The sequence below is a fragment of the Mirounga leonina genome, unplaced genomic scaffold (genome assembly GCF_011800145.1).
Source record: "Mirounga leonina isolate KUSES-001 unplaced genomic scaffold, KU_Mleo_1.0 Mir_153, whole genome shotgun sequence".
Taxonomy (NCBI): Eukaryota; Metazoa; Chordata; class Mammalia; order Carnivora; family Phocidae; genus Mirounga; species Mirounga leonina.
This window is the reverse complement of record NW_023270387.1, coordinates 833,891-846,028: the sequence shown is the minus strand read 5'-3', so window position 1 is coordinate 846,028 and position 12,138 is coordinate 833,891. Positions and strand designations below refer to the sequence as shown.

At 48.4% G+C, this 12,138-nt stretch overlaps 1 long non-coding RNA gene across 1 annotated transcript; it reads right to left on the bottom strand.

Annotated features, from left to right (window-relative positions):
- Positions 1–531: 531 nt before the first annotated feature.
- Positions 532–1,680, bottom strand: LOC118013051. Its single transcript, XR_004679918.1, has 3 exons — positions 1,499–1,680; positions 989–1,113; positions 532–662 (listed from the first exon to the last, which is right to left on the bottom strand). It is a non-coding gene; the product is annotated as an uncharacterized LOC118013051 (long non-coding RNA).
- Positions 1,681–12,138: the final 10,458 nt, after the last annotated feature.

The following is a 12,138-nucleotide window of genomic DNA, read 5'->3' as shown; positions in this document are numbered from 1 at the left end:
GGGCCAACAGCTCGTGGCACAGGCTCCAAGTTACCAGTGGCAGGAATGAGGCCAAAGGGCCTCCCTCCCAACGCCTCCCCACAGCGCCATTCGCCCTGACTTCCCTAATCCTGAAGTCAGACTGTTTATAAATAAAGTACCCTGGGGCGCCTGGGTGCCTCAGTGGTTAAGTGTCTGCCTTCGGCTCAGGTCCTGAGGTCCTGAGGTCCTGATCCCAGGGCCCTGGGATTGAGCCTTGCATCGGGCTCCTTGCTCAGTGGGAGGCCTGCTTCTCCCTCTTCCTCTCCTGTTCCCCCTGCTTGTGCTCTCTCTGTCAAATAAATAAATAAAATCTTTAAAAATAAAAAAATAAAGTACCCTGATTTGTTTGATACGGGGAAAATACCAATTGTTTTGTTGATAGGGAAATCCAGCAAGTTGAAAATTCTGTTAGTTTATTATGGTTACATTTATGAATTACAACAAGCATTAGAACAAGACAATACAAAAGCAAACAATTTGAACAAAAGTACCTTCAAAGCAGTAACAGGTGTTTAACTACATTAGATTAAGAGCCACACGGGCTTCCCCATATGCTAGAGGGTCACGTAGCCATCGGATTAACAAGAAATCAGTATTTTAAGCTTCAGTACAATGTCCTTCCACTGACGCGTGCTCACGTGCTGTGAACAGATAGAGCAAAATGCAGTGTAAATTAGGACCGAAGCTGCCCTGGATGAGAAGGCGAATCGCCACCCCCTCAGGAGCTGCCTCAGCTCCAGGCCCCCAGCAGGCCCCTTGGCAGCCCCCGAGCAAGGGTGAGACCAGATTCGGATGTGCTGTCTCTGGGCCGGGGGACTCGAGTGTCGCGTAGCTAGCCAAGCATCTAAGTGCTTCACTTCCCCCAGCCGTGGTGGACTCCACGTTCCACAAGGAAGGGGGCATGACGTGCTCATCTCTGTCTCCCCAGCCCCCGGCATGGCCCTGAGGCGTAGCGGGTGGGCTGTACCTGTCTCCGGAACGTTGTAGCAGACCAACAAAGGCACCAGTGGGTTCACGGACATCACTGTGACTGGAGGTCAGGGACAGGATGGCTGGATGTGGCATCCTCCTCCCGCGGTCCAGACAAGGTCCCTGTGGAAACACCAGAAGATTTCAGCTCATCTCACACCCAGTACAAACCAGAATGAGACGCAGCTGGTAACGAAAATGATGATAGAACCTTGAGGTTGAGTTAACGGGAGTATGATGCGCCAAAGAAAGTTGATCGGCGATTCTTCACTGCTGTGACCACTTCCCAAACATGCCAGACGCTATGCTCATTTCCAAGGGAAGATAGAGAGACCCCCACCCTTTTGTTCTCTCTGTTTATGCAGTTTTCTTCCACCCACAAAAATCCTTCCTAACCCATCCTCCAACTCTCCGTTGTCCTCCTTGGAATTCTCCCGTTCCACAGTTCCAGTCCCCACACCCGCCAACTGAATTCTAGTTCCCCCAAGCCCCAAGTTATGGGACTTACATTCTTTTACCTAATATTTTCATTATTCATTTACATGTCTTATTTATCAAAAGAATGTAAACCACAAAGCACTGATCAAAGGCAAGTGGTTTTCATTATTTTCGTTGTACTTGCTTCCATGTACATTTCACAGCATTCGATTATGATCATCTAAAGGCCAGTGAGACCTTTGTCATTTCTTTTCTTTCCTTTCCTCTTAAATTACACACTGCACCGAGCTAGTGGCTCTGGGAAAAGAACAGAAGTCACTTGTCTCAGGGCTGACTCAGACCTGTGCAAGCTGCAACAAGAGGAAGCTGACACGCGGGCCAGGAGTGAGAGCATACGCACTCTCCGAGCCAGGAGCCGGGTTTTGAAACAACTCTTAGCACAGAGATATATTTTCACGTACACAGCTCGCATGAGAGTTAGGCAACTGAATATATAAACAAATAGTTTATACATATACATACAAATGCCCAATAAAGTAACCAAAGGTGTGCCATCTCAGTTAATAGAAAGGGAAATGCAAACTGAGCAAAAGACAAAGAGGTAATGTGCAGTGTGAGCAACAGCGGGAATGTAGATTTTAAAGTGCACTTCACAACATGGATCAGAATTTTTAAAACACATATGCCCTGACTGAACAATCGCGTTCGTAAGAATATACTCCTCAAAATTACTTTTTCCATGTTGCCAGGCTGAAGGATGCTCACAGTGCCATGAATTTATATTAGTAGAAATCAGAGATGACCTACATATCTGTCAAACTAATTATGTTTCAGTAAATGACACCTTGCTCTGATGTTTCATAGTCATCACAAAGAATGAAGCGCATCTCTTTGTGTAGATATGGAAAAATGATCACAGTATATTGTCAAATTTAAAAAGCAAGTTGCAGAACAGTAACTGGAGTATAATTCCTTTTTTGTGGGGAAAAAAAAGACCTATGTTCTATGTTTTCATGTTCATATAAATGCACATGCAAATTTCTACATAACTAAATGTGCAAAGACAAAAACAAACTACAAACAAAAACAGAGATCTGAAAAGAGAATCACCCCACACTTGTGGTTTCCCCCCAGGGAGGAAGAGAGGAAGGACTTTTTATGCACTTCTGTGTATTGTTTAAATTTTCTTTCAACCTTCATGTAATACTTATGACTCTTTTTGAAATAGAAAATAAACCCAATTAAAAGTAGAGGCTTTTCAAAGTTGTGATAAAATGCTTGAATATTTGTGGAAGCCATGATCGAACTTCAGAGACCGCATGCGTGAAAAATCTCTTTAAGTATTCTCTAGAACTCTATGCTCACAAAATTACTCACATACATGTGTGTCAGCTATGGAAACCTGAAATCCTGTGTGGTCGCCCAGACCAGCTCCTTCCATGTTGTAGATGAGGTAAGAAAGGAACTAAAAGAAAAAGAAATTTCTCTGACACTTTGCTTTATAAAAATTGACAACCCAAGCAAAGGGCTCTCAGAAACAATTCACCCGATCACTGATATATGCGAGGGGCCACAAATTCAAATGCCACAGGACAGGCAAGAAACCAAGTCAGGGATTAATGAGGCCAGCGGGAATAAGACAGGAAGCGTGCAGGGCTGTTTGGAGGTGCGTCCTGCCCACAGAGCCCAGGTGGCTCAGTCAGTTAAGCGTCTGACTTTGTCTCAGGGCTGACTCAGGTTGTGATCCTGCGGTCCTAGGGGGTCCTGGGATCGAGTCCCCCATCGGGCTCCCTGCTCAGCAGGGAGTCTGTTTCTCCCTCTGTCCTTCCACTGTGCATGCTCTCTCTCTCTCAAATAAAGAAATAAAATCTTCAAGGAGAAAAAAATAAATTTACGTGTACAGTGCTGTGACATTAATCACATTCACAGTGTTGTACAAACCACCAGTACTAGGTATTTCCAGAATTTTTTATTATCCCAACAGACACTCGTACTCATTACACGATAACTGCCACCCTGCCGACCCCCAGCCCCTGGTAACCTCCAACCGACTCTGTCTCGATGCTGGGTACCTCGACGGAGTGGAATCACGGGCTATTTGCCTTCTGTGCTTGGCTCATTTCACTCAGCATGATGTTTCTGGAGTTCATCCACGCAGAGCATGCATCAGAACTTCATTCCCTTTGCTGGCTGAAGAATATTCCTCTCTATGCTGTGTAGTGTGATTTTTTTTTAAGGAGGCTCCATGTCCAACATGGGGCTTGAACTCATGACCCCAAGATCAAAAGTCACACGCTCCACCGACTGAGCCAGCCAGGTGCCCCGGGTATTATGGTTTATAGTAAGAAACATATATTTGGTCTTCATTTCCCTTTCCAGCTTGAGAGCTTCTAAACCCTCAGAATTTCCCAAGCTGTGAGAAAGTTCAAGGTGTCTTTTGTTATGTTAATGAGGTGGGTTTTGGAAAGCCCCTCGGTCACCTGATGGGGGGGGGGAGAACTGGTTGCCAGGGGAACCAACCAGGTGATTTGGGGTTGGAACTTGCAGTCCCACCCCCTGACCTCCAGGAAGGAGAGAGGGGCTGTAGGTAAAAATGCTCGCGGGTGACCCATGATTAAATCAACCATGCCTATGAAATGAAGCATCCATAAATAACCAAAGAGGACAGGGCTCAGAGAGCAGGCAGAGTGACACTGTGGAGACCTGGGGGACAGAGGTGCCCCAGAGAGGGCGAAGCTCCGTGCCCTCCCCCCATTCCTACTGATCCTGAGTTCCATCCTTTTACAATAAGCCAGGAATCTCGTGAGTAAAATGTTTCTCTGAGCTCTGTGAGCCACTCTAGCAAATTCATCAAACCCAAGGACGGGCCATGGGAGCCTCTGATTTATAGCCAGTCGGTCAGAAGCACAGCTAATCTGGGTGACTGGCAGGTGGCCTCTGAAGTGTGTTTTTGGTGGGGGAGGGAGGACTGAACCCCTCCCCTGTGCAATCTGGTGCTCTCTCCACGGAGATGGTGTCAGAAGTGAACTGAGTCGTTGGACACCCAGCTGGTGTCTGAGCTTTGCTCACTGGTGTCGAACAGTTTCTATCCATCTACCGTTTACAATTTTGGTTTATCTGTTCCTCTGTTGATGGATTGTTTCCACCTTTCAGTACTGTGAAAAATGCTATGAATATTGGCTTAGAAATATCTTTTTTATTCCTTGAGTCTAAACCTAGGAGTAAAATTGTTGGGTAATAGGATAATTCTATATTTAACCCTTTGAGGAATCACCAACCTGTTTCCCACATCATTGGCACCCTTTTACATTCCCGTCGGCAACGCACGTAAATCCCTTATTTTTGAGGTGAAGAAATCAAGGGTAAAACTGGTTAGATAACTTGACCATATACACAGAAAGTCAACTGCAGATCAGCTATCACAAACAAGTATCTTGAGTCCCAAGACAATCCTCTTTCCAAGGTTAACTCCACCAAGATAGAAGTCAGGCGATCAGGCAGACAGCAGCAACATCTGCACAAAGACTGGACCATTGGAAAGGGACTCCCTGATATCTTTGGGGGAAAGAATTTGAATAAGTTCTGGAGTTTGCTCATCCATCACAGAGAAAATTTTGTTTTATTCTTTTCTTCCTCAGGTCTAAGCTCCAAGAGAAGATTAAATCATGTTTGTCTTTTGCCTAGTACCTAATTGTAGAGTAATCATAGACACATTTTTATCATTATTACACTTACTGTCCTAAAATAAGGGCTTAAAAATATTACTTTAAATGCAATAAATATTCATTTTAGAAAAATTGGCAAATTCACAGAAGTAGAAAGGAAAAAAAAAGAAGAGTTACCTAGAGAACTATCTATCAGAAAAATAACTATTAAAGCCTGAGTCCTTTTTTCCCCAAGCTTTTTTTTTCTAAGAATGGTGTTTTTGTGTGATATATATAGTTGGAATTGCAGACGCTTAAAATTTAAAAGAATTATTACAAGTTGGGGAGGCAAGCTTAAAAAATACAATAAGGAAAAATAGATATTTAGTTCTAGGAAAGGGCCCAACATACCCCTGGTGGTTCTTCCTCCCAACTCAGCAGCCCTCACCTTCTCAGATATCCCTTTTGGTGGTATGTTATTACTTACCTGTCATACGGAAAAGTTTCATTTACCCAAATATAAGAGCCTAAGAGCTTGGCCACATCTTATACTATTTTGTTCCTTCCTCCATGCTGCAATTACAGGGAAAGCTCAGCAAAGAACTTTTGGATGATTTTTACCGATTTCTTATCACCTTCGAAGTTAACACTCCTCTGAGTCTCTAATGAGGGGGTAACCCAACCCAGGTCCTGCAGGGCCTCCCATTCCACATTAAGAAATTAGTTTAGCAATCAAAGGGCATTTAAAGTCATTTGAGGGACCCCTGGTTGGCTCAGTCGGTTGGGTGTCCGACTTTTGATTTCGGCTCAGGTCATGATCTCAGGGTCATGAGATTGAGGAACCCCCCCCCCCACCCCTTGAGCCAGTGTCAGACTCCAAGCTCAGCAGGGAGCAGGGAGTCTCCTTGAGGTTCTCTCTCTCCCTTTCCCTCTGCCCCTCCCCTTGCTCATGCACACACACTCTCTTTCTAAAAGGCACACCCTATTGTCTGCCACAGAAATAAGTTTTCATTTTTCTCTCTTCTACGTTCTGTATAAATTTGTGTAAAGTCTCTCCAGACTTTGTAGTCCCTTTTAGCTTATGTCCACGTTATCACTGATAGCGCTTACCCAACATTGAGACCGTGTTCTCTTTCTCTTCCGTATTGACAGAGAGCACAGAGGGGTCTTTGTTGGAATCTGTTTTATTTCCCCAACACTCCAATGATCCTCCAAAAAACAGTTACATCTCTTCAACGATATTTCTTATTTCCTCTCTGTCTCAGTCCAGGTGATACCCAAAGTGCACTACTCTGGGGTGAGAGGGACTTTGGTAACCCCCAACGCCACTCAGGGACCCTTTGACCCATGCAGACACCAACAGAATATCATTGAAAGGTTGGGTTCCACCGTGGCGCTCTGTGTGTGCATTCTGGAGGGAGGCCGCTATGAGGGACCCAGAAATGACAGAGGGACAGTGAGACAGAACTCAGACAGTGCGTGTGAGTATTCCAGGATAGGGGGTGTGGAGCTACTGCCCACCCAGTTGCTCACGCCACAAACCTAGGGGTCAGCCTTACTTTCTCTTTCTCTTAACAACCACATTCTGTTGACTGCACACCCAATCTACACCCCAAACCCATTCGCTGCTTCCGTTGTCACCACTCCCACCCCAGTTCAAGACACCACACAGTAGCCCCCTAACCAGACTCCTCTTCCCCTAGAGCAACTGGTGTGACCCTCCCTAAATATATAAATCATAACATGTCCCTTTGCCAATTCTCGAATGGCTTTCCATCATGTTCAAATTAAAACCCAAACTCCTGGGGCGCCTGGGTGGCTCAGTTGTTAAGCGTCTGCCTTCGGCTCAGGTCGTGATCCCCGAGTCCTGGGATCGAGCCCCGCATGGGGCTCCCTGCTCCGCGGGAAGCCTGCTTCTCCCTCTGACACTCCCCCTGCTTGTGTTCCCTCTCTCGCTGTGTCTCTCTCTTCAAATAAATAAATAAAAATCTTAAAAAAAAAAAAAACCCAAACTCCTCGCCTGAAAACCCCCAAACCTCACTGTGTACCCCTCTGCCCTTACTCACTAACCTTCAGCCACAGTGACTTCCTTTCTGGTCCCCCAACACACTGAGCTTCGTTGAGCTGTACTTCCCCTGGTTTTTTCACATGGCTCCGTGTAAGGACTCATGGCTTTGAGCACCACCGTTACCTGCTTAGAGAAGACTTCCTGACTACTTATTCTGAAGTAACCGCCATGTTTCCTCAGCAGAGCCCTGATTTCTGGTGCTTCCTTGTGGGGCTGTGTGTGTTTTCCAAGGCTCCAACTTCTGCTGAGTGAATGGATGGTAAGCCCTATGCCCCCATTTCCCAGATGGGAGGCAGGAAATATTGAGCAGGGATCATGATTGTAAGAACTTTATTTCAGATATTTTTTTTACTTCCTCATAAGAGCTATTTTATCTTTTGTCAATTTCTTCGCCATGATTAGCAATGAAACTCTTGCTATAGAAAGTGCTTGTGATCAGGGGCAGCTAGGAACAATGGCGGGGGACTTGGAGCTTCGTCCACATGAAGGCTCGAAGAAGTAGGAACAGTAAAGAATGGGGTAGGTGGCAGTCAGTGACTTTGGCTTCAGGTAAGCTGAATCCCTAGAGCCTCGTCCAGAGAAGAGAGGCAGGGCAGTTGCTGATGAACAACCTGCAACTAACAGTGGAAGAGCCCGTGGGACTTTCCTGTGTCCACCACCTGAAGCCTCTGAGCCTGGATCCCATCTTCCTCCTGTCCTCCTGGCACAACGTAATCCTGCTCCGATTGCACACCAGAAACTCACCACCGCCACCTCTCCCCTAACAATTCCTCTGGATTCAGACACAGCTCCCCGCTCCCTTTTTGAGAAGTCATTCCTTAAAAACCGTAGTCTACCCAGAACTCCTTCTAATCTGACCTCCATGTTTGGAACCTCACTGTTCTCTGTGTGTTGAATCTTCACCTTTACTTGCGTTTGCAGTGTTGTATTTCTGCTGTTTCTCTTGCCTTAATGCGAGAATCCTGCAGAGCCTGAATACAAAATCGATACCCAGGAGTGCTTTTTGGATGAGTGGTACTCTGAGGGAAGAAACAGAAAGGAAAAACTGAAAGCGGAGGGAAGAAGAAGGTGTGAGGAGAGCAGGGGCTCCAGAACACAGAGAGGAAGCAGAGGTACAGAAGAGGAGGGGACCCAGTGAATCAGCCTTCACCGTGAAGACTTAATCACAGCGTACAACGGGCTGTCAATCTGCTGAAATGGAAGTTGACAGGAAACTGTGGAGAACACGGAAATGGCCACAGACCAACTCACACTCTTTTGTTAGGTCCTCCCCCTGCCTTGTCAAAGTTGCCGCTCCCTCACGGTCTCAAAGTCCAGCAAATTCTGATTCGCTCCTCGTGCAAATATTGACGTATCAACAGATTGGTTCACACGTCGCTAGAAGGTAATTACCTGTGCACGTCTAACCAGATGAGCGGTCCTTGATCACCTCCTTCTCTTTTGATGAATAAGAACTTACAGTGGGATATAAGCAGGTTTCAGTGATACAACCCGAAATCTCTGGACCTTCTGTGCAGTCACAAGAGAAATAGACTCTGCCATTCTTAACTCAAAACCAGCTCACTGTTAAACCACTCACTGGGTCTATCATTTTATGAGGGAGGTGGAATCTGTGTTATTTGCTATTTCCCAGCACCTAGCCCCATGCCTGGTGTATGACATGTGTCCACTAAATTTTTGGACATTAGCTGACTGAAAGAACGATGGTCCCCGTCTCTGCTTCGTGCTCAGGGGACCTTCATTCTAAGACACAGACGTATGGGAAATACAGAATGGAGAGAAGAACAGAATCCCTGAGGGAGCAGAGTCCCTGAGCTTTGCTCTGTCTATGTCCACCCACCTTCATTCCATGCCGTCGATACGATGGGAAGTGCGCTGGACTCCCAGGTACAGATAGACACAGACCCTCGCTGCAATATGTGCTTTTCCATGATCTCATCGTAGCATCCACCATTCTGCGTCAGCAACTAGACAGCGTGTCCCTAGACTGTGAACTCTGCTAGGACATTGTCCACCGCGTTCTAAGAGCGTCTGACGGAGGGGGGAGAAGACATGTCCAACTGTAAAGAGTCGGGATCCTTAGTTGCGGAAAGAAAAGCTGAGTGATGCTGATGGAGCAGAGAAGGAAGATGCTGAAGATACTGGGAAGCTCTCGGGATTGTTGGAAAGTGCAGAGAATCACGACTGAGGCTACACCCCAAACCCTGCAAAACTAGTCCAGTGAGAAAGTGTCTACACTGCAGCTCCTGGCCAATGCTGGTATGTGTACCCGCAGCGCCGGCGGCTCCAGACGGGGCCGGTTCCCTTGGGCTGCTCAAACCTGCATCTAAGTTTCCCACGGATGAGCCAGCTTGGCAGAGCCTAGCTCACAGTCTTGAGCCCGGCTGCCAAGGAGGCTGGGGATTTGACACCTAAAGGAAGGCAAGCTAATCAAAAGGAGATGAGTGGCCATAAATATGACCAGTGTCCACTGTATTGCAGCAATACGTGATGGGAGTGAAATCAGAAATGTGCTTTCAGAGATAGTCTCTGGTTCCATGAAACTTGCATCCTTGAGGGAGAGCCTAACAATAAGCATATACATGAGCATGATGATGGATAGTGCTAGATGCTACAAAGTCACTTAGAACTGTGCGGTAGGGCATCCAAGAAGAGCTTTTCTGAGATGAGCAGACACCTAAATGGCATGAGGGGGCAGCCAGCACAAAGGCTCTGGGGTGGGAACTGATTTGGCATTTCTAAAAAACTAAAAGGCTGCTGCTGAGTAAGTGAAGGGGAGAAGGTAGAAAACAGGGCAGGAAGAGCCCCAGGGATGATGCTGTGTAAGGGCCATGATTCTGGACCCTGGAAGGTCGCAGGGGAATAGCATGATGTGACTTACATTCTAGGAAGATCACGCTGGCTGGTTGCTGTGATCGAAGTATGAGCAGGGGGATCAGGGCACTTAAATCTGCCTGATGTCTGGGGAGAGGGTGACACAGGAGGGAATCCTGGGAGATGAGCGAGAACTGCCCAGGAGAGATCAGGAGGCATCCTGGCCAAGGGAAGAGCAGGAGCAAACACACAGCAGCATGGAAGGCTCTGGAATGTTTGCAGAACTTTGAGGAGTCCAGTGAGGTTACAGAGAGGGGACCAGACATCAGGCTGGAAAAGTAGGGGAGAGCCAGACTGCCAAGGGCTCCGGCACTGTTCTTTTAATTTCTCACGGCACCAAAGTCAAGTGTTCATCCAGTGACGGGGGCAGAGCCTGACATGACACTGGGACTAGATCTTCCCCAGGGAGTCCAGACCTCTCCTAGGACTTTGTAAGAGGGCAGGAAAGACACAGTCCCTTGCCCCTTCCACCGCCCCCTTCTCAGACTGGAGGAAACTGTGGGCCGACCCCCAGTTCTGTGCCGCTGTTGTCAAAGCAAAGCTGGTGGTGCAGAAATCAGACAACAGACAAGATCAAAGGGCGTCAATCAAGGTCAGTCCCAGGAGAAAACGGCAAGTGGACATCTTGTCTTCCATATTTCTCATTTCTCTTCTGGAGGCATCGTATATTCCACCCCATACTCCCAGGTACATGTACACTGAGCCTTAAAGGAAGCATTAGAGGTAGGTTGGCTAAAAGAACAAGAGAAGGGCGTTTCAGAAAGAGAACAATGTATGCAAATGGCCAGGAACCAGAAAGCACCCTTGTCCATGGGCGGCCGAACCAAGGCTGGAAAGGCAGGTTGAACCTGGGTTGTGAAATGCTTGGTTGATGGGCTAGACAGTCACCAGAACAATTCATTCCTGAACCAGATTCCCCAGTTGAGTAGAGTAACCAAAACCTAAATGTGCAGTGTTTGCTTTTTTGTCCATGGTGGATGCCAGGGAGTATTTGCTGGCTTGCTTGAATCAACAGATGGAAGTCTGTAAATTTAGGACAGATGGCCCCACTTAATCTCTATGATCAGTCATGTCCATATTGATGGACTTACCTGAGATCATCTCGGGGAGGTTTCCCACCCAAAGCAGGACTCTTGGTGGCTCTCCCGCATCAGCTATGGGTTCTTAGCAAGAACAACATGCAAACTTAGGAAGCATTGCAAATCAAGACAGGTGAGTGGAATTGGCTCCGAGGGCTTAAGAGGGACTGGACCAAAAACTCTTCAGAACAGGTTATTCCATCCGAACTGGGACAGCAGACCCCGGGAGACAAGGGACGAGGCTGGATCTGTACCGGCGGGCCTCCGCGCCATACTTGCTACCCACGCTCGCGCCCCCTGCCCCCCCATTCCTCTCTTTCCGCAGAGTGCATCTTTACCCCGACGTGCAGGGAACGGGGGCAAGACGATGAGGTACAACGTGGTGCCCCTACCCGAGAGGAGACCGTTCCTGCGAAACTGAGCCGGGGTCGAGGGAGTTCGGCCTCCCCGCTTCCCCACCGTTCGCCTTCCCACACTTTTAAGGACAGACCTACATGAGCACCATATGGCTTTTCTCCTAAAAGCAAACTCCTCTTGGAATGTGTCGGGAAAACAGGCGGTACCGCAGGTCTTTCCTGAAAGCCACGTGGCGGAGGGCGGACTCTCGCAAAGAGGGCCCACGCGCGCAGAGATCACGGCTGTTGCATGCGTGCATTTGAACAGTGCCTCTCTCTGTACAGACCCCCGGCCCAACTCAGGCGGGGTCACCCGAGAAGGCCGCTCCCACGGCCCACCACCCCCGCGGGTCTCCCGCCCACGGAGTTCCGCTCCTCCCAGCCCGGGCCCCACCCGCGTCGATCAAAGACTTCCTTCCGGGCCCAGCGAAGCCCAGCACGCCCGCGGTCCCGAGAGGCCCGGCGGCCGCCTCGCTCCGCGACTGCAGAACGGCCGCTTCCGAGAAGAAAGGAAACCGCGCGAGCGCCGGGGGCACTGGAGTCCGCAAGCGGAGCCTCGCGGGCCCGCCCCCAGCCGGCCCCGCCCCGCCCCGCCCGCCGGCCCCGCCCCGCCGCCCGCCCCGAGCCCCGCCCCGCGCGCCGGCCCCGCC